Source organism: Mesoplodon bidens, assembly GCF_964165515.1.
Source record: "Mesoplodon bidens genome assembly, chromosome: 14".
Lineage (NCBI taxonomy): Eukaryota > Metazoa > Chordata > Mammalia > Artiodactyla > Ziphiidae > Mesoplodon > Mesoplodon bidens.
Window position 1 is genome coordinate 50,931,698 of NC_138170.1, and position 22,088 is coordinate 50,953,785.

Below are 22,088 nucleotides of genomic sequence, written 5' to 3' on the forward strand. Positions count from 1 at the left end.
GGTTAAGAATCCGCCTTCCAATGCAGGGGACGCAGGTTCGAGCCCTGGTCCGGGAAGCTCCCACATGCCGTGGGGCAACTAAGCGTGTGTGCTCTAAAGCCCACACCACAGCTAGAGTAAAGCCCACACGCCACAACAAAGATCCCGCGTGCCACAACTAAGACCCGACGCAGCCAAATAAATAAATAAATAAATAAATAATTTAAAAAAGTCAACTACCCTTTAAAAAAAAATAGGACAATCAAAAAACCTTTAGTTTGTTAACAGAAATGAAATAAAACCTCACCTATCAAAAGTTGAAAAACAGGTAATCTGAAAAGATGATAAAAATATATATTCATTTTAACATTTACTGATACTACATGCAGAAGTGCTTAGCAGTTTGGAAACTGCAAATGAGAAAAGGGCAGTGGGGGGCAGGGGCTTTAGAGAGAAGAGAAGTGCTTTGAGCCAGTACACAGACCAGAGCAAGAGACTAAAAAACCTTAGAAAACATAATAGCCTGGGGTCACAAACTACAGGGATAAACGATGTAAGACATTAAAAAAGGAGCAAACATTTAAAAGGAACCATGATGAAGAACTTCAAGCCAATAAATTAAAAAGCTTTTTAAAAAGGGATGGCTAGATTTTCAGAAAAACATAAAACTTCATAACTGACTAAAAAACAAATGAAAAAGCAAAGCCCATAACTCTAAAAGATTTTGAATCAGTAATTTAAAATCTCTGCATAAGAAAAGCACCAACCCAGTCAACCCTGACTTCTGTTCCAGGCAAAAGTCAATCTGTCTAACAACTATGATTTCTAATCACTTGTGGCCAGAGCAAGAGGTTAGGGTCAAAAGAGAAGCGAGAGCCAGCACAGTAAGGCAAGAAAAAAAAAATGCAAAACTGATAGGAAAGGAAGAAACAAAACTACCCATTTTCAGATGACATGATTGTCCACATAGAAAACCCTAAGGAATCTTAAAAAAAATAAAAAAATAAAAAGGAAAAGAAAACCCAGCAGGGTTACAGGATACAAGATCTATATGCTAAAAACAGACATATGGAAACTGAAATTAAAATGGATGCAACAAAGAACATGACCTAAAAGGGTAAGGAAACAGGCTGATGGGACATTTCTTTAAAATAATGCCTTTAGCCAAAGCCCTAACTTCTGTATGTTCCAGAAGGATGAGGAGATTCAAACTGCAGGGGGAGAAATATGCTAGATATCCTAGAGTTACCACTGCCTTTATACTTTCCAGAGGCAGTGGGTGAACTGGAAAAATGGGGTCTACAGTCCACTCCAGAGCCCTATCAGGTCCTCCCCTCCTCTCTCTCTCCACTGCCCTTCTCCCAGGTTCAGTCTTCATCGTCATTTGCATGTATTACTTGAAACAGCTGTTTAAATAGTGCACCTTCCTCCACTCTCACTCCCCTCTAGAACATCTGCCATAAAATTGATCCCAGAATTTCAAGCAGCTAAGAAAAGTCAAGGGACTCGATGTCTGGCTGCTTCCTCTACATCTTAAGAACTCAGCACAAAAGGAGCAACAAAACAACAGTTATCAGTATTATAATTTAGGAATGTAAAGATACAGCTAAAATCATCTCACCTGGAAAAATAACATAACCAATGGGTTGTTTTTAATGTATATAAAGAGTCTTTCTCTAAAAAGGAGAATTCTGAGTGGTCACTCTTCAATCCTTCTGAAGAGTAAAAACAAAGAAACTCTTAGAAAAAAACTAATATTTCAAATAGTTAAAAATGTAAATAAACAACCAAAAGAGAGTTGTGAGGAGTCTTTCATGGGAGATGTTAAAGAGGATAAGCAACCCTCTGTCTCTAGCAAGCCCAGGTAGTCCTTCCTCTACAAGCAACTGAATTAACTAACCTCAACGATCTGTGACTTTTTTAAATATTAGAATTTAAAATATAAGCATAGCATTCCACAACTAGACTCAAGTTATTTCAGGTCTAGCGGTAGCACATCAGATACAACTCTGATTCCTAATCATACTACTGTCTGATTAAAGTACAATCCCCTAACGTCCAACATACTGAGTTATCTAGATAGTCTTGAACTCTCTAGCTAGTCATGTTCCAGTCAGGTGCTGATTTAATGTTCAATATAAACACTGCAAGTTTAGTGTCAGCTGCAAAAAAAAAAAAAAAAAAAAAAAAAAAATTAATAAAAGCAATACTGTTCTGTCAACACAAACTTTCCCTTTCCTGTTTTCCCTTAAAAAAACCTTCCTACACAGTTTAAGATATATTTACGTCCCTTACACACAGCTTAAAAATGAGGGTTATTTCACAGATAAAGTAAGTTTAAATAGTTTCAAAGATGAATTGAGCAGCTTAAAGTACACTTAATTCTCAATATTCTTTGATAATGAAGGAAGCAGTACTTCATGAAAAACAAAAAATTCTTAGACATTCTGTCAGATCTGAAATGAAGATTTACTATTTACTTAAACTGTTCACATTATAACTGTTTGAAGTGTAGCAAGTAAAAATTGTAATTGATTGCAGGTAGTTCTGGAAACCCACTTATATAATTCTCCACCTTCTCAAATAGTAGGCTAATTCTCACAATAAAATGTCAAACTTTCCAGTTAAACACTTGGACCTAATGTGTATGAATCATTCCACAATTGCTATTTCTAACCAGAGATCACAAATATACATGAATCAAAATCTGATTTTTAAAAATCTCAACTATTATGTTGAAAGAGCTAGTTTAAGAAATATCTAACCAGAGATTGTCTAAGCTCTACCCCTTATCAAATTACTTCACCAGAAAGACACATATATGGTTTGTATTATTTTGACTGCCTGCAGACATAGTACTTTACCATAATTAGAACTTAATATTATGCCCTTAACTTTTATTAAGAGTTTATAAAATAAACTGCCTTGTATTATTCTATGTTCTATAAAAATGGTATCAAGACATCATTCCTCACATAAACACCCACACAAAAAATTCATCTTTGACTTTACTGCCAAGATTTCTCTTTTAAGAAAACTGATATGTTTCCTTTAAGCAGACAATGAGAAACATGTAACTCATTGTTCCTCCTCCTTTCTGCTATTACTAACAGGAAACCCAAATGGAAGGCCTTAGTTTATAAATTTCTGACAGACTTTCAGATATCCCTTGCATGCCCCTGCATAAGTCTTAATCAATTATCATCATATTAAATGTCCAAGTGTAGGTTTATTGTTAATTAATTTTTTTCCTTCTTTTTGGAAGTAGATGGGAGTAAAAATGAAGTTAACAGATTTTCTGAAACTAGAAAACTCTATACATCTGGATCTAAGAGTTTGTAATCTCAAATGTTCCAGTATTAGAAGAATGGGTGAGCATTTCAATGAATTGTAAAAACAGACTCAACATAAATAAAGAAGTAAATATAAGAAACCATTTAACCTCTCAAAGAAGAGGTGGGAAAGTCTATTTAAACAAAATGCTGAAGAAAGAGACCAAAATGAAATTATCAAAATACTTAATGACTGAACATTTTAAACTTTTACATGTCAAAAAATGCCATAAACAAAATTAAAGGACAAGTGATAAGCTGGAAAAAATTTTCAACATATGACAAAGTGTTAATACATTTATAAGAAGAAGATAAAACACACCACCTCAAATAGAAAATAGCAAAGGACATGTCCAGAAAAATCACAAAATCAGATATACACTTGGCCAATAAATATATGAAAAAGGTCATTCTTAGTATTGATCAGACATCTAAATTAAAGTGTGATATAAGATTTTTCCCTTATCAACTTGGCAAAGTTTGTTTTTATTTCTTTTACATTTTAATGGTAGTATCTAAGCATCGTATTGCGAAGCTAGTATTTTTACACATTGATGTGAGGATATAAATCCACATGGCATTTCAAGAAGGAAATTTTATATAGTATTATCTATCAAAACTTTAAAAAGATGTATATACCTTTTGACTCAAGGTTTCACAATAGAAGTGTATTCCAAGAAAATAATCAGATAAAGACACAAAGGTTTATATACAAGAGATATTCACCATGGCATAATATTAGCAAAAAAATTGGCAATAACTGTATTGTTCAGTTAATAGAGGATTGGTTAAATAAATTGTAGTGCTTTCATTTACTGGAATAATAGACATTAAAACCATGTTTCTAGAGCATTTAATGTTCTGGAAATATTCATGATATAAAATAAATATGGTTACAAAACAGTATATAAATTGACCTCAACACATACATATACATATAAACATATTTTAATAAAAAGATTATGGATAGGAAATACTACTGTGGTTATTTGGGGTGGTTTTTGATTATTGTAATTTCATTTTTTCTTTTTTCTTTTCTGTACTTTCCAAGACATTACATTCAAATGTACGAATTTCCTGGCTGGAAAAAATGTTATTTAAAAAGGAAGTAGATCTTCAAAAAGACCAATCTAATTTCATATTATAAACCCAAAATTATGTGTAAAATGCAGAAGAAATAAATAATGAAGTATTAAGAAAACTTTTTAAAGAAAAGGTGGGGGAAGAGTGTGGAGGAAAAAGACACAAAGAAATGGGGGTTAGAGGGGCAGATGAACACAATCAGTGGGGAAGGAATAACAAATACGGAGATCTCCACTAAAGCCAGCGTGATTCTCAAACAGTATTGGGGATCAGCAGCAAATAACATTGGATTGGGAAGTAGGAAATATTCTTTGCCAAAGAGTACCAAGAGTAAGTAATGTGCATTCTTTTGTATATGGAGGTACTATTTATGGCAGCAGTCCCTAACCTTTCTGGCACCAGGGACTGGTTTCGTGGAAGACAATTTTTCCACGGAGGGGGTTGGGGGGTGGTGGTTCAGGCGGTCATGTGAGCGATGGGGAGCGGCGGAGGAAGCTTGGCTCGCTCCCCCGCCGCTCACCTGCTGTGCAGCCTGGTTCCTAACAAGCCACGGACCGGTATTGGGCCATGGACTGGGGGTTGGGGACCCCTGATTTATAGGATAACCAACAGAAATAGATTATGTGATGCAATACAACATTAACACTGCTAGCACAGCTGAGCTTAGAAGATGAGTTTCCAAAATGTAATAAAAAGAGAAGATAAAAAGCAGGGGTAGGAATGGTGGGTATTCCATTGTTATAAAAATGTTAATCAAAAAAGCAACACTGATATGAATTCAACTCATACATCAGTCTTATGAATCCAACTCTTTCCTTAAGTATCAGTCTCCTCTGGTGGCAGGGCACTGACACTCAGGTTGGCAGATGTAGGTGTGTGTGGTGGGGGAGGAGAACTGATTATAAGTATGAATTTGATGATAAGGGAAACAAGAATTCATACAAAACCCCAAGAACAAAATCAGTAACAAGTGGGCCTAGGCCCTAAGGATACTGGAACTGAGAACCTGGTCCAGTCCCAACGTTGCCCTAGAGGACCAAGCCTCAGGAGTTTGTGGGTCCTTATTTTAGTGCTCCTGCCATTCTTGCGGCTCAGCAACTCCCTGGATACCAGGCTTTTGGTATCTGATTTGCCTCTAACCACAAGCTGGTCTCTGTGCTTCTCCGCTTGATTCTTTTTCTATCTCACAGTTGCCACCCTGCCATACCTTTGGCTAATTCTTGGTCCATCATAGGTCCCTTCTATCTCTTTCTCTTGACTTTTCAAATTCTGCTTCTTCCACTGCTTAACTGCCAAATATATTTCTTTGTGTGAGTTTTGTGATCCGCATCATCAGATGTATCCTTACAGAAACCACCACTCTCCCTTACTTGTCAATCCGGAGTACATCTAGACATAAAGTTGAAAGCAGGAGCTCTATTTCTTTAACCAACCAATGAGATCTGTGAGAACTTAATTCAGCACTTTCTACACTTTCTCTGGTTGGCCAGTGACTGACCTATGTCTGGCATCTTTGATTTGGGTGCCCATGCTAGTCTAACTACCCACGGCCAAGTAAGGAAAGTCATTCAGAATGCAGAGCACAGCTGCCTTGGTTTACTCCCTCGGCAGATGTTCCCCGTAGACATGACTATGGGAAAGCAGAAGTTGACATTGCTGTGACAACATGTAAATAACAGAGAGATGTTTAATACGTTAGTCCTACTGCAACATTTCATAAATCATGTTCCCTGGAATTCTAGTATGCTAATAAGATATTAAGAGGTATTCTACAAATAAAGGTTTCAGTTCAAATACGTTAGTGCCTTAGCTCTCTAAGAGAGGATATCCTCCTGGGCATTATTTCTCAAATTTACTTGACAATGGCAACCTTACTAGGATTTCACAGGTCACCAATGCTCTGCGAATCAGTGTGGAAAATGCTGTCCAATGGTGCTGCAACTTTCCCCACAATCCAGAATCCACTACAGTGTTAGCTTCAAGAAAGCAAGGACTTTGTTTTGTGCCATGCTTGATACATATTAGATGCTCAATATATGAATGTTTGTGAAACTAAGTCATTAACATGGAGGCTGAAGTCAACAAAAGAAATAGAAGACTAAGTGGGGAAAAAAATTAAGAGGAACTACAATTTCTAGTAATGACAGACTAGGATTTTTTATATCAACCCTCCTACTGAAAACAATTAAAAACCCTTAGATACAAAAAAACCAAAAACACCTTAAAATAAAAAGCTGACAAGATGGTGGGAAACTGCCAGACAAACTAGGAGCAACTAGAACCTAGAGAGGTAATAGGACTCCCTGAAGATACTCTGGCCCTGAGGGCAATTGTAGATAGAGCTCAGTAAATTAGGTCTTTGGTTTCACTGGTCTCATAGGATGAGGGCAGCAAATTTCTCAAACACAGATTCTTCAAAAGGTAGAGAGTGCAAGGGAACTCTTCGCCACATTAAACTGGGATCCTAAAAGGCTATAACCTCAGGTAAAGGTAAACTACAACTGAATCTAAAGCCTAATCCCACCCTCAGGAGATTGCAGGGAAGATTGCTTTAGCTCAGACAGAAGCACGAGAAAAAGAGAATGGTGGATAGAACATCCAGGATGTAGGTCCCTAAGAAGTTTGAGCAGCCTGGGCAGGGGTTTGCAGTCTGTGTCTGCATGGACTCCTAATCCAGGGAACTTCAAACTGTGAAATTCTTTTAAAATGTTCCTGGGCTAATGATACCTACACACATCTTAGCAGAAGGAAACATAAACCCTCTCTGAAGGAAGACAACTTCATTCTAGGCCTCAAAGAATACCCACAATGGGCTTCCCTGGTGGCGCAGTGGTTGAGAGTCCGCCTGCCGATGCAGGGGACGCTGGTTCGTGCCCCAGTCCGGGAAGATCTGACATGCCGCAGAGCGGCTGGGCCCGTGAGCCATGCATGGCTGCTGAGCCTGTGCTCCGGAACGGGAGAGGCCACAACAGTGAGAGGCCCGCGTACCACAAAAAGAAAAAAAAAAAAAGAATACCCACAAGTAATTTTAAAAACAAAAAGCATTAGACACAGTCAAATATAAGCATACAGAAGACATCATAAGTGAGAACAAGAGTCCACAGGAAATAAAATATAATAATATTAAATTATCTGTAGTCAGATTCTTTCCAAAAAGAAAATCCCAAGGCCTAGATAACTTCATTGGTGAATTCTATCATTATTTAAGGAAAAAAAAATTCCAATCTTACAGAAGCTCTTTCAGAGATAAGAACAGGGAAACATTCCCCAACTTATTTTATTAGGCTAATATACCTGATACCAAAGCCTAACAAGGACACTATGAGAAGAAAGAATACAGGCTAATCTCAATATAAATACAAGTTTTTAAAAACAAAATATTAGCAAGCTGAATCCAATAGTATATAAAAATGATCAAGTTAGGTACAGCCTAGGAATGCAAGGTTGAATTAACATTAGAAAATTAATGTAATTTATCACACTGATAGTTTGAGAACAAAAAATACATGATAATCTCATTAGATGTAGAAAAAGTATTTCATAAAAAAAAATAAAAAATAAAATGAAAAAAAAAGAAAAAAAAGTATTTCATAAAATTCAACATACATTTCTAATGAAAATTTTTAGTAAACTAAGACTGAAAAGTAACCTTACCTAACTTAAATAAAGAGCATTTCCAGGGCTTCCCTGGTGGCGCAGTGGTTGAAAATCCGTCTGCCGATGCAGGGGATATGGGTTCGTGCCCCAGTCCGTGAAGATCCCACATGCTGCGGAGCGGCTAGGCCCGTGAGCCATGGCCGCTGAGCCTGCGCGTCCGGAGCCTGTGCTCCGCAACGGGAGAGGCCACAACAGTGAGAGGCCGGCGTACCACCGCCCCCCCCCGCAAAAAAAAGAGCATTTCCAAAAAACGACAGCTAACCTTATCCTTGAAGAAATGCTGAGAATGGAAGAAGAAAAGGATACCTATTATCATCCTTCCTATTCTACATTGTGGTAGAGGTCCTAATCAGCAGAAAAAGGCAAGTTAAGGAATAAAAGGAATTGTTTAAATTCATCTCTACAGATCTGAAAAAAAACCAGTTATCATTATTCTCAGATGAAATAATTGTGTATTTTAAAAGATTCAAAATTATCTAAAAAATTGTTAGAATTAACAAAAATGTGGAAGCATTGGTAGATACAAATCAGTATATAAAATATCTATTGTGGTCCTACCTGTCAGCAACAAACAAAACAAAATGTAAAATTACATACCATTTGCAATAGCATCAGTGATATGAAGTACTTAGGACAAATCTAAGAAAATATCTGCAAGTTTTTACAGGAAAAAAAAAGTATAATCTGTAAGGAAAAGAATATGACATTAAAATTAAAGGCTTCTCTAATCATCAGAAACACAGGGAAGGAAACAAAATTCTCAATACACAAACTTGTTTAGAGACTAAAAGACTAATATCCAGAAAATATAAAGAACTTCTAAAAATCAGTAGGAAAAATTGATAACCAAATAGAAAAGGGGATAAAAGACCTTTTTAACAGGCACTTCACAAAAAGAAATTCAAATATGAAAAGGGGCTCATCGTCCTTAATAAAATCATGAGACACAGTTTTCCTGCCCAAAACACTTAAGTGTGTCAATACCAAGTGATGGCGAGAATGGAGAACAACAGGAATGCTCATATCCTGCTTGGGTGAGTATAAATAACCACTTTAGAAAACACTTTGGTACTATCCAGTGAACTGGAAGATGTGAATTCCCTATGATCCAGCAATTCCACTCCTAAGTATAAACTCTTGAAATACTGGTGCCCATGTGCCCCAAGAAAAATATACAAGAATGGTCACAGGCTGAGTTTTTCAATATTAGGAAACGGAACAGAATACACGTATTACGGCATATTCATACAGTGGAACAGTATGCAAATAATAGATCAGAGAAATGAAAATGTTATACACACACACCACATGGATAAATGGCACAAAAATAAGTCAGATACAAAAGACTGTATTGACATATAAACATGTCTGTATATATGTATACAAAAGAGGCAAAAGTAAACTACATTATTTAGGGACACATACTTGGTGATAAACTTCAAAGAGAAGGAAGAAATGATCATCACCGAAGTGAGACTGCTTACTTCTGGAGGATAGGATGGGATGCATACAAGTGGGGTTTGACTGGCAAGGGACACGTAGCAGGCTTCTGGTATACTTGCAATGTTCTGTTTCTTGATCTGGGTGGTGAATACGCTTTATAGTTACTCATTAAACTGTACCTTTCTATTTTATTCACTGTGCTATATATATGTTATACTTCATAAAAAGAAGGAATAAAGAGCAAAAAAAGAAGTGTACACGAGAGAGAAGAGGGACTTCCCTGGCGGCCCAGTGGTTAAGACTCCGCGATTCCACTGCAGGGGGCGCGGGTTCGAGCGAGAAGAAAGCAGTAAGCAGTATTTGTTGCAGGCACTAGGGCACTAGGGAAACGCTACCCCCTTAGGTATCTTCAGCGAAATGCCAGTCATCTCTACACTAAGCTATTATTTCTCTAATATATTAGCTTTATCATTGCTGTAACATATTATATCTTAAGACAATTTCTAATTATAAGAGAAATACTCTTTTGCCAAGTTTTTTTTTCTACTTTACTCCACAGGGTTCTAAATGTTTTGCTACATATACGAAGAGCCGCTCCTAGAGAGAAAGCCATAAAGAAACACTGGGCACAGCAGCTCCAACTAAAGGCTCCACTAAAGAAAAACACAAAACGTTCAATTCCACACTAGATTACTCAAATGTTACAAATTACACTACAGGTTAAATACAGTTAACTCAATAACTTAACTTATAATATTTAAGAACATAATGCTCCTTGGTATGCCATTATTCTGCCACAATATCTATTTATTCTAAGATGTTGTTCTTTATGAAAGAATCTAAGTTCTTGCCCCTGTTCTGCATCTTCCTATGTAAGGCAATCTAGATTCTACTTTCTTATTTAATAGTATGGGAGAAGAACTTCAGTGTCCTGGATGTAATTTATGAATTAAACCTATTTAACTAACCTAATCCTTTCAGTTGAAATAAAGCTAAAGGGGGGGGGGAAAGAAAACTTATTTGATTTTAAGAGCTTTTCAGGTATGCAGAAGCTATGAGAACATATGTTCTTGCCTTTATTGTTATAATCAGGTATTTTCTAGGACCAATTCTTACCTCCTTGAGTACAGCTAGATTTGTACCAGAAGCACAAGTCTAGTCCACACATTCCACCCACTTTTCAGTCCACTAATAGCCTAAAAAATCTGTCTTATTTTGGCTATTCCCCATCGCACCTCAAATTCACCATACTTAAAGCTAATTCAAGAGTTCTCCCCAAAATGGGATATCAGTACACCACGGAATTTCTTAGAATTTTTCAAATTTTACTCTTCTTCCATGTGACACAATTATAGTTTCCTTCTCCAGAATGGCTCTAAAATTTACCTTTTTTCCTGCACTTTCACTGCCAATAACCTTGTCCAGATTTCTATTGCCACTTTCCTAGATTTCTGCAACACCTTAGTCTCTCCTCTCTTCCTAACTCCTAACACCGCCAGACTCATTTCCTTTCAGGAACATTCAACAGTCACACACACCTTCTCGTGGCTGACCTTCACTCACTGCCATCCATAATTAGGCCTCATTTTATCCAAACTTAATTCTTGCTCTAAAACACCTCCACTACTTTGTCCTTCACCATTCAATTCTATTTTTAGTGTCTACATCAAGTTCTAATTTCCCTAAAAGAGTTTACAGCTAACACCACAATGTGTTCTGTTCTTCTCAGATCCTTTCAGGCATGTCAATTTTATTTCTACAACAGTACTAAAAGATTTAAAAGACAAAGAACTCTTAGACTGCTTCTTGTAACTCAAAACACCTAGGGGAAGGATGGAAATTTACATCCAGACTTTTAGGAAAAAGATAAAACGGTATCAGAGCCAAGGTGCTCTATTCTATTCTGGTGCTTCGGTCTTGGCTCAAGTAACTGAGTAAATCAACAGCTGGTCTGTGGCTGGCTAGAGACGTATGACTCACCATTTTGCCAAACTGACCAAACAATCAGCTGCAATGGGAAAGTATCTGTGAGATCCAGTTTAAACCACTGGACATGCATTTTATTTAAGTAACTATTTGAAAGCTTACTCAGAATTTTAGTAAGAATTTAACTACCAATTTGGACTATGTATACAGTGGGATAGAGGCCAAAACCCAGAATTTTCTAGGCATCAGTCACATTACTGGCAATCAAACATCCAATAATTACTGTCACTAAACTAACTCCCATCTGATAACAAAGGAGGTGAGGTGAGAGAAATGGAGCTACTTTTCCTTACTCCACCCATTTATAACCCTTTTCTCTTCAATGCTGGAGAAATATCATAAAAGCAAATCCAGCAGGCTACAGCTATAACCATTTCCTTCTCACTGTCCACTGGTAAAATTTCCATATTTCAAAAGAATTAGGGATTCATAGGTTGCACTCTCCTTTGTGTCTCTATCATATCATCAAGAGACTTAAATAAAACAAAATTTAATATTTTCTTGTGAAAAACTATATTTCTTTCTAATTCCACTCTTGTACCTATTTTCCAGATTTGACACCAGGATAATGTTTTTCATAACTTAATTTTATTTTTTAGTTTATACTTCAGAAACTGTGATTGGGAGGGGGGATTACTTCCTATAAAAATAAATTTCTAATATAGGTGATTGTTTTTATCTTCTTTGCATTTTTGTTAAATTTCCTTTTAAAAAGATATGTTATTATGTGGTTTGTGTCTGGGGGTAGTTGTGGTGAAATTATAATAAGACATTATTTGTGTGGAGAATATCTTTAGAAAACAAAAATCTTACCAAAAAAACCAGTGTAACACAGCAATCCAAGTGTCCACTGATAGATGAAAGGACAAATAAAATGTGGTACATATATATAACAATATATTTAGCCTTAAAAAGGAAAGAAATTCTGACACATGCTACAACACAATGAACCTTGAAGACCTTCTAAGTGAAATAAGCCAGTCACAAAAGAACAAATACAGATTCCTCTTATATAAAATTCCTAGAGTCGTCAAATTCATAGACAGAAAGTAGAATGGTGGTTGCCAGGGGCTTGGGGGAGGGGGTAACAGGGAGTTAGTGTTTAATGGGTTCTGAATCTCAGGGAAGATAGAAAAGTTCTGGTGATGGATGGTGGTGATGGTTGCACAACAGTGTGAATGAACTTAATGCCACAGAACAGTACACTTAAAAATGGTTACAATGGGGCTTCCCTGGTGGCACAGTGGTTGAGAGTCCACCTGCCGATGCAGGGGACACGGGTTCGTGCCCCAGTCCGGGAAGATCTCACATGCCACGCAGCGGCTGGGCCCGTGAGCCATGGCTGCTGAGCCTGCGCGTCCGGAGCCTGTGCTCCACAACAGGAGAGGCCACGACAGTGAAAGGCCCGCATACCGCAAAAAAACAAAAACAAAGAAAAATGGTTACAATGGTAACTTTCATGTATATTTTACCACAATTAAAAAAAAACAGTATAATACAGACAATATATCACCTTTTAAATAACTGTTCTCTCTGTGTGACCAGTTTTGAGGCATTACTGAAAAGAAGCCATGCCCTCTACTATTGGCAGTGTCCACTTCCCTCTACAAAATGGAGAAAATAGAAAAAAAAATGTAAGTCTAAGAAATCAGCTCTATATAAGCAATTCCCTTGTTCACATGGGTATTTAAACATCATTCCCTGCTTTTGTCTCTGATACTTTTGCTATAATTTTCCTGAATGCCTTTAGAAGTCCACAATCTGGTGAAGAAGACAAATGAATTCTAATACAACTTAAATACTAATTAATTAGAGTGCTGTCGGGAACACAAAGCACAAAGAAACTACCTCTAGCTGGGGAAGTGTGGCACACTACTAGCTGTACTCCATACCTGTTCTCCCTTTCTTCCATAATAATACGATTAGCTGGTACAGAGCCACCAAAAATAAAGACTATTTCCAGGCCTTCCTTGAGGCCAATGAGATTCAAGTAGATACATAATTTGGGAGCTTTAGGGAAATGTTGAGAGAGAGCTCTCAAATGCCCTTAGTGCCTTTTTTGTTCCTTGTACATCATAGAGCATAAGACAGATAGCTCCATTTTGGATGGTGAGGACAAGGGTTAAATGTGAGAGATTCTGAAGCCATGAGGTAGACATTACTTCCCTAATGACATCATGAAACAGAGCTGTCATTTCAGCCCCACACTGCAAAGTCCACTGTTACAGGAGAGAGATAAATTCTCTCTTGTTTTTAGACCATTGTTATTTTGGAGGTTCTGTTACTTGCCATTGTACCTAATCCTAATTAATGCAGAGGGTCGGGGAAGGTTTCACAGAAAAGGTGATTTTGAGCTAGGTTTTAAAGAATGAATTAGTTGCCTGCTGAGTGGAGAAAGGCATTTTAGGCAGAGAGAGAGGACAGGATCTGGCTTTCCAAAGGTGAGGAGTGGTTTAGATGGCTGAAGTACAGGATAGGTGGAGTGAAGTAAAAGAAAAAGCAACCTGAAAAGCCGGGAAGAAAGACTCTAAAGGGTCTTACATGCCATGCTTAAAAAGGGTGATTTATTCCTGTACTTGGTTGTATTAAATGACTATGACTTCACTGGTAATTCTCTGCATATTCTAGAAGAGCCAAATGGCTCAGTCAGAAAACAAAGCAATACAGATTAAGGTATGGTGAGGACAGGGTCAGGAAGAAAAAGAAAGCCTTATTTCTATTAGAGAAGGGCACACTATTATTTCTGTAAATGCTGAGGACTAGAAGAAATACCTGGCACAAAGAAAAGATTACGAGTCCTGAGAGTTATGGGAGAGGAATATGGACAATACAGAAAAGAGGAAGCATACATATAATTTGGTAATCTCTGGATTAGGTAAAGATTAGAATCTGCCTTTTAAGGCAAATGAGGTCCATGAACTGTACAGTATAACTATGACCATCTGATTATAACACATTTTTATTATATGCTTACATCCATGGTTTCTTTTCACAAGTGGCTATCATAGTAATAACGGAACAGCATCTAGTCTATGGTAAGAACTTGGTATTTGATGATCAAACACCTTTCCCTATCAAAGAAGAGTTATACAAATGATGAGGGAGGAAAAAAAATCAATACTCTTTAAGGTTATTAAGAGTTTTAATTATTATTCATGCAAGTAGTATTCTTTTATTTTTCTGCAAAAATCATGTATCATTTTTGTAAAGTTTTAGTTTTATAATTAAGGAAACAACCAACCACCAATGCCCCATCAAAAAAAATTAAAAAACAGCAGCAACTATTTCCTCATAAAAGTATCAGAGGCAAACTACTGAGAGGGTATATGGCCTCTATAAATCCATAATCCATTAATTGTGTGCATCAAAGTTTCAAAGATCAGAAAATTCTTTTTAAAAAGTCTCTCAATGTTTCCATTATTTTTGTCTCTAGCTCTCCCTAAACTTAAGTACAGCATTTTAGCCTCCTAACAAATATTTATTACATGCTGATCAGACCATAAGTACTGTGTGGAATACTGGATAGAAAACTGTAGGACATGTTTTTTTCTGTTTTATCCTGATATTCCTGTTTTCAATTAGTTTTAGAGGATCTTTGGTATCTTCAACCAGATTATGAGGTTTTATCAGTACTCTCCTCTGGTAACAGGCATCAAAATATGCTAAGGAACCCTGTGATAAAAGATTTTAATTTTTTAGAGTGGGCTAGATGGCTTTCTTAATTTAGATTTGTAATTAAAATCATCTGTACCTAAATTTTGCTTGGAAGACTCTAGTTATATCATTTTCTTTTTTTTTTTTTTTTTTTTTTTTTGCGGTATGCGGACCTCCCACTGCTGTGGCCTCCCATTGCGGAGCACAGGCTCCGTGCGCGCAGGCTCAGCGGCCATGGCTCACGGGCCCAGCCACTCCGCGGCATGTGGGATCTTCCCGGACCAGGGCACGAACCCGTGTCCCCTGCATCGGCAGGCAGACTCCCAACCACTGTGCCACCAGGGAAGTCCTATATCATTTTCTTATCCCCTGAATTTCATCCGATAATTACTTATCCCTTACAATGGTTATTTATTATAAAATAATTTGGGCAAAAATAGGAATCCGATGGGCAAAGAGACCTTTGGCCCATGTAGTTATTTCTCAATGAATGTACATTACAATGATAAAACTTCAAGAATGATTCACCACATCATTTTTTTTTTTTTTGGTGTACATGTGCTTTCATTTTTTTTTTTTGCTTCCGGTTTTAAACATTGTATAAATAAAGCTAAGTGTGAAACTAGGTATTGTGAAAGCTGGTTATAAATTCACCTGACTTATTACCATATAGAAGACTAACTCTCATGGCCCTAGCCCTTAAAACCAAGAAACAGGGTTACAGAAGCAGTAGCTTCTAAAAACACAGAAAGGACACAGTTGCTAATAAGCATCTACAGCTTTTATAATACTCTCAAAGGGGTCAAGCCTATGAAAGATCCACACTAGTTCCTCCTTATCCCACTAGATTCCCAGACTCCAGTTGAGTCTCCTTCAGTCTACCTTCCATACTGTCACAGTGAGTGCTATATAAATTAGTGTTAGAAAATACAATTCACTGTGGAAAAATTTTCAGTGTTCTCTACCCCCTGAGGGTTAAAATGTAAATTCTTTCATGTGGCATACAGGGTTATTGAGACTTTGGCCCCTGCCTAACCATTATGTTTTATTTACAATGTTTCCTTTTCCTTCCTTCCTTCCTTCCTTCCAAGTTCTAACCTTAACACTGAACTTCTCTTTTAACACTGAACTATGTAAGAGGTTCCTGAACATACCAGGCTTACATCTGCATGTTTTTTCAGATGCTGCTGTCCCCCTGCCTGGAATGCCCTCCTTCTACCTATGCAGTACCTGGCAAAACACTGTACTTATTTGCCAAGTCTCAGTTCAAGTGCCATCTTCTCTGTCAAGTCTTCCAAGACTCCTCCAGGCTGACCGAAGAGCTCCATTTCCAGAGGTGTGCTGGTCAATCAGTTCTCAGAAGGGGAAAAAAAGCCCTGTTACAGTCAGTTTTGCTCTAACATTTGTCTGGAAAACTCAAATTTGTTCCAATGTGCTTGTTACACTAGGGAACAACAAGATCACTGAATAACTGTTATTTGCTTACGTGCCATTAAACACTAGATGAATGCAGAAAACTGCGCCCAGCTGCACTGAGCCCAATGCCTGGGAATACACAGTACACACACCTACCTCAAACATCTCCCAGCTACCTCAGCCCACCTCCTGTCAGGAGCCTCACCCATCCACATGAGATGTTACCTTTTCCTCAGATTTCAGACACCTTCCCTCCACCATTCCACAATAATTCACAAGAGGCAACCTCTCCCACGCCCACTTCTCAAGCAAACCTCTGGTCTTTTTCAAGGTAAAGCACCATATTTATTTTTTTCTTAACCATTTCCATTTTAACATGCAAAACTGTGTTACTATTTTAATTTGGTTCTCCTTTTTTTTTTTTTAATGTGTTGCTAAGGAAGTTTTTAAGTATTGTGCCCAATCCCATTTTTCCCTACACTTAGTGATTTTTAGGAATGCATCCCATTACAGCAGAACTGGCTGTATGTATGTAGCATCTGCTGATTTGTGTGGTATACATACCACCACAGATGATTTCAAATACTAACAGCTAGGTTCACGGGTCCAGCCTGTCTCCAACACACCATACCCACAGTACTTTACATATCTTTGTCACAGTAATTATTTTTTTGAATAACTGTTTCTCTGTTTATTTCAATAGGCAGCAAGCTCCTTGAGGGTAGAGCCCTTTTTGCTGACATTCCCTCAAGAATACTCAGTGATTATTATGTGTCTTGCTAATGCAGATACCAGAGGGTAACAGACTTAAAATCTAATATAAATAATGATAACTATAAAACCTATTTCTACAATAGAGAATATCTTCTCTGCCCCAACCGCCAGCTACTCTATTAGTAAGAGGAGAGATTATAACAAAAGAAAATGCTCCATAACTAATCTACATATACCTACTAATCTAATCTACTAATCTGCATACCTCAAAGTATATGTGGATTGTAAACTAATTAAAAAAAAAACAGATTCTGAAGATGTGCTCTAACAGACTTTTTTTCCTGATTGGTAAATTTATTTAAAATGTCTTATACAGATAGCCAAAAGGCGCATGAAAAGATGCTTAACATTGCTAATTATTAGAGAAATGCAAATCAAAACTACAATGAGATATCACCTCACACCGGTCAGAATGTCCATGATTAAAAAGTCTACAAATAATAAATGCTGGAGAGGGTGTGGAGAAAAAGGAACCCTCCTACACTGTTGGTGGGAATGTAAATTGGTGCAGCCACTATGGAAAACAGTATGGAGGTTCCCTAAAAACCTAAAAATAGAGTTGCCATATGATCCAGCAGTTCCACTCCTGGGGCATATATCCAGAGAAAACTACAATTCAAAAAGATATATGCACCCCTATGTTCACAGCAGCACTATTCACAATAGCCAAGACATGGAAGCCACCTAAATGTCCATCAACAGATAAATGGATAAAGATGATGTAGCATACACACACACACACACACACACACACACACACACGGAATACTAATTAGCCATAAAAAAGAATGAAACAATGCCATTTGCAGCAACATGGATGGACCTAGAGATTATCATACTAAGTGAAATCAGACAAAGACATACCATATGATATCACTTACATGTGGAATCTAAAATATGATACAAATGAACTTATGTATAAAACAGAAACAGACTTACATACATAGGAAAGAAACTTATGGTTACCAAAGGGGAAAGGAGGTGGGGAGGGATAAATTAGGAGTTTGCGATTAGCAAATACAAATTACTATATATAAAAACAGGTAAACAACAAGGTCCTACTGTAGAGCATAGGAAACTATATTCAATATCTTGTAATAAACCATAATAGAAAAGAATGTGAAAAAGAATATATATGGCTATGTATACCTGAATCATTTTGCTGTATACCAGAAACTAACACAACATTTTAAATCAACTATACTTCAATAAAAAAAAAATGCCTTACAAGAATATGCAAATTAAATTTAGTTATAATAATACATTTAATCTTTTGTGAAAAAAAATAAAATTACACAAAATAGGACCTATCCCAAATATGGGCCATTTTTTCCAACCCAATATTATTCTAAACCTGTATCAAAAGCTACCCTGGGGCTTCCCTGGTGGCGCAGTGGTTGAGAGTCTGCCTGCCGATGCAGGGGACGCGCGTTTGTGCCCCGGTCCGGGAAGATCCCACATGCCGCAAAGCTGCTGGGCCCATGAGCCATGGCCGCTGAGCCTGTGTGTCCGGAGCCTGTGCTCCGCAATGGGAGAGGCCACAGCAGTGAGAGGCCCGCGTACGGCAAAAAAAAAAAAAAAAAAAAAAAGCTACCCTGAAATTGAGGGAGATCAGTAATAATATCCTAAAATTTAAAATACAGAGCATTATATAACATAGTAATTACCAGAGGCTAAGTGATTTATTGGTCAAAAACCACATCTAAATTGATTTCTTTGCACACACACACATTTAAATTTTTAAAATTCATAGTATTTATATTTTAACTACCATAAGCTTGAATAATATAGAAAAGTGTGATTTTAAAGCTATATGTTAGTGACATGAGTAAGAAAATTAGTTCTCACTCAACATACTACCATATGTCTCAAACAAGGGTGAAAAGCTACTTCTGTTTCTTATATTAAAGTTCTGCTAAGAAACTAAAACATAGTATTGTTAAGTCCTACAGCATAGAGAACTGGTGCTCAAATTTAGCATATATCAGATTAACAGAGGCTCATCAAAACAAATTACTGGGCCCCATTCCCAGAATTCTGATTTAGTAGATCTGAGGCGGGGTTAGAGATTTTGCATTTCTAGCAAGTTCTCATGTGGGTCTGATGATGCTGGTCCTGGGAACACACCTTGGGTCCTGTGTTCAAATCCCAGCCTGTCACTATCTGTGCCTCTGGACCTAGTTTAAAAGTTTACTCCTCAATTTCCTCATGTCTAAAAGGGGGACAGTTGTCAGAGAATTAAACAAATAATATATTTAAAGTGTCCAGCACATGGTGAGGACTCAAATGATAAGGACATATGTTGGTTGAATAAATAATGCCCTTCTTAAAAGTACACAATACAGGGTTCTTTCTAGTGCCAGCTAAGATAAAGTAAAAACACTCCATCCACCCTGTCCCTCCTATTGAATACAGCTATCAAATCTAAACAAAATGTATGGAGCAGTTATTTAAAGACTGTAAAAAGTAAATGGTAGCAGGTAGATTGGGGAAGAAGACCAGAATTCAAAGGGCCATGGAACCAAGGGTGGGTTTACTTTCTTCCCTCTTCTATCCTGCCACGTGGACTGGGGGAAACCTGGAAGTGGGCAGCAATGTAGACAGTGTTTCATGTGAAGTGCTTTAGTTCAGGCTTGGGCAGGAAAAGGGAGGCGGTAACAACAGGGGGCCCACAGGTACCTATAGGTCTGAGGGAGGGAAATCCTCTCCAATCCCAGAAGCTGTGGTTTCAAGAGGGTGGGGCAAAACCCTCTCCTAACCCTTTTTTCCCCCTCTCTGTGCTCCTACCCCTGGTCCCTCCATGTGGGCACAATCACAGGAAGTGAGCACAGTAGACAAAGCTTTCTGGCTGGAGGACTAAAAAGGGCAGTTCCCAGGGAAGTAGAAAGTATAGGGGAAATAGCTGAGTGGGAGGAACTCAGAAAAGCGACTCCATAAGGTTGCTTATGAACGCCTGGGCTCACTCCAGAGCTGAAAATGGCGTCGAATTTATCCTAAATAGCAAACCAAAAAGTTTTGAGAATTGAACAAAGAAAAAAATAGTCACCTATCTCAAACTGGCCAATGGGCAGTGCACACACAGGACAGATCCAAATAGCAAAGCACTACAGGCTTTGAAAACCAAATTGATATTGAAATCACAACTCACAGAAAGCTAGCTGCAACTTGCAGCCTAAACCAACAGGGTCCACTGCCTGCTAAAACGCAAAAATGAACATTCACCACTGAATTTAAGCAAGACCCAGGGTCTCATAACACTTCAGTATGCAATCCAAAATTATTTGGCATATGAAGAACCAGGAAAATCTCAACTTGCATGGTACAATAAAGAGATATCAATAATTGAGATGACACAGTTGTTGGAAGTATCTGACAAACTTCAAAGCAGCTACTATAAAAATGCTCCGAATACTTGTAAAAAAAAAAAAATGCTCCAAGAGGGGCAAACACTTTTGAAATGAATAGAAGGTCTCTGCATATTGCCAATACTCTCTTGTTCTTTGGTAGTGGAAACACAAAGGCTTTATTCCTGAGCTTAAATTCCATAGTTACAAGTGTCAATCAACCAAGTCTTTGGAACATCAATTTACAAATTACCAAAAACTTTAAGCATGTTCATAACCTTTAATCAACTAATTCTAGTTCTGGGAAGGCTTTTTTTTTTTTTTTTTTTTTTTTTTTTGGCGGTACGTGGGCGTCTCACTGTTGTGGCCTCTTCCGTTGCGGAGCACAGGCTCCAGATGTGCAGGCTCCGGACGCACAGGCTCAGCGGCCATGGCTCACAGGCCTAGCCGCTCTGCGGCATGTGGGATCTTCCCGGACCGGGGCATGAACCCGTGTCCCCTGCATCGGCAGGCGGACTCTCAACCACTGTGTCACCAGGGAAGCCCTGGGAAGCCATTTTACTGAACTAATCTAAAACATAAGAAAAGCTTTTCTGATCAAAAAAAATTTTTTTTTCCAAGAATTTATGCTAGTGCAAAACAAGAAATAACCTTCACACTACACCTCAATGGGGAAAGGTTATGTGGACTATTTTGTGGGTATTCAAAATGATGCCTACCCAGAATTCTACTTCTAAAATTTACTCTATAGACATACAGGTGGGAGTGTGTGCACACAAATATACATGTATAAACTTGCATGTTGGTGTGCAATAGACAAAAAGTAAAAACAATTTATACGGCCATTAATAGTAACAGCCACACAATGAGATTTTAAAACTTCATATACTTCTACATATATCTTTATTTTACAACAAGCATGTACTAATTTTTATAATTAATCTAATACTTTAAAAGACTTTTAAAAAGTCTCAGCAAAGAAATAGAACCAAATGTAAATTTTAGATATAAAAAATACAGCTGAAGTAATTCACTGGATGAGCTCAATAAGCAAAATGGAGATGACAAAACAAAGTCAGTGAACTTGAAGACAGATGGATAGAAATTATCAAGTCTGAAAAACAAGGAGAAAAAAAAATGAACAAAGCCTCAAGGACCTCTGGGATACCAAAAGGTCTAACACTGGAGTCACTGGCATCCTAAAAGGAAAGTGAAAGAGTGCAGTGCAGAAAAGTATTTGAGGAAATAATGGCTGAAAACTTTCCAAACTTGGTAAAAGACACAATGTATATATAGATTTGAGAAGTTCAGAGAACCCAAATAGAATAAACCCCTAAGAAATCCATGCCCATATATGTGGAACCTAGACAAATGGTACAGATGAACCAGTTTGCAGGGCAGAAATAGAGACGCACTGACC

The 22,088-nt window shown here is 37.6% G+C and overlaps 1 protein-coding gene across 6 annotated transcripts in view; it reads right to left on the reverse strand.

Moving 5' to 3' along the window:
• Positions 1-22,088, reverse strand: part of SOCS5 (suppressor of cytokine signaling 5) — a 59,188-nt gene that overhangs the window by 13,841 nt on the left and 23,259 nt on the right. The window contains exon 1 of one of the 6 annotated variants that reach the window (XM_081253648.1): positions 12,994-13,047. The exons of the other annotated variants lie outside the window; for them this stretch is intronic. The gene's annotated coding sequence lies outside the window, so the exon portion shown is untranslated. Of the gene's footprint in view, positions 1-12,993; positions 13,048-22,088 lie in introns of those variants that run through there. 6 annotated transcript variants of the gene reach the window in all.